Here is a 1,700-nt window from a genome sequence, read left to right on the forward strand (position 1 = left end):
CTTGAAGTTCTTTTGCCAGTTTTCGAGTGGTCTTACGTGGATCTTTCTCAATGACGGTCTTTAATTGACCGTCATCGATGGCAGATGGCCGTCCACTACGCTCACGATCTTCAAGGCTCAGATCTCCAATGCAAAATCATTTAAACCATTTTCGAGCTGACCACTCGCTGGTCATTTCCTCACCAAACGTTTCCTTGATATCGTGAGCAGTTTCAGTTGTTTTGCGTCCATTTTTGAAGTTGAATAGCAAAACTGCTTGAATATAGCACTTCGACAGTTCCATTTCAGATGATTGTAACTACGGTAAAAAAAAAAAATTAATGTTAATTTATTGATGCATTTGGGCAAATCTATGTCTAATATTATCAGACAATTGCAAAAAAATGTTTAAAAAAAATTCAAAACGCTGCAAAAATCCGGTACAAATTCTTCGTGGTTCAAAACGTTGCTTACTTTTTACTCAACCCCAGTGGGTCCGAACTCGGTACCATGTGGTTGGGAAGCATGCTTCTTACCACCCAGCCACGGCTGTATAACAATCCCGCACCCCTCCATCAATATACTCAACTTCCTTATCGTGCTTTCATTCATATATATACACAATATATACCCCCTTCTCCGAGTTTCGTCTTACTATAACAGACAACGCACACACGTACAAACAGTTTACAGAGCCAACTATTAATCACGCCCACTTAACACGCTCTCTCACTCACTCTCTCTCTCTTTCTCTCTGTGACACGCACACGTTCACATTTTCTCCCTCTCTCTGTTTCACCTTCCTCTCACGGAGCGTAATATATGCAGGATGCGGCCAAAAAACCTCCCACATTATATATATACTCATGTATGTGTTTTTTGCCGCACTGTATATAAAGATTAATATAAATATACATACACATACATACAATAAAGACAAATATACGTGTGTACTTGTGTGTGTGTGTGTGTGTGTGTGTGTGTGCTTGTGGGTGTGTGTGTGCGTGTGTGAATGAGAGAGAGCGAGACAGGAGACAGACATGCTCCGCCCATTTCCTGCTGTCTTTCCCCCACAACTTAATATTTACATTAACTCCGCCTACTTTATCTCCCTTCGTTATTTCATAACTCTTACCATCGCCTCTAAACCCACCTCTGATGGCGTTATAAAGTTATTAATTTCATTCTCCCTTTGTCTTCCGCTCTCTCTCTCTCTCTCTCTCTCAATTTCTTTCTCTTTCTCTTTCCCTCTCTAATCACTTTTCCTCGTCACTTGCTCACCCTTTCTCTTTCTTTCTTTCTTTCTCTATTTCACTCTCATTAATAGTCTCACACACACACACACACCCCACAGACATACGTGTGTATAATCTTACATGATATATTTACACATATATGTATATATATCACTACATAATACATATACATACATATTACAATCACAAACATATATATGTGTACACACACACACACACACACACACAAACACAAACACAAAGATTATATACATTGCATATTGAAAGCCGTAGCGATTATCGGACGCAGAATACAAACGGAATACGAATTCTCCTCTTCTCATGTCTCAAAACACAAGCGCATATCTCTATCTCTATCTGTATATATACATAATATACAGGCATGGCTGTGTGGTAAGAAGCTTGCTTCCCAACCACATGGTTCCGGGTTCAGTTCCACTGCGTGGCGCCTTGGGCAAGTGTCTT

Source organism: Octopus bimaculoides, chromosome 17 (assembly GCF_001194135.2).
Source record: "Octopus bimaculoides isolate UCB-OBI-ISO-001 chromosome 17, ASM119413v2, whole genome shotgun sequence".
Lineage (NCBI taxonomy): Eukaryota > Metazoa > Mollusca > Cephalopoda > Octopoda > Octopodidae > Octopus > Octopus bimaculoides.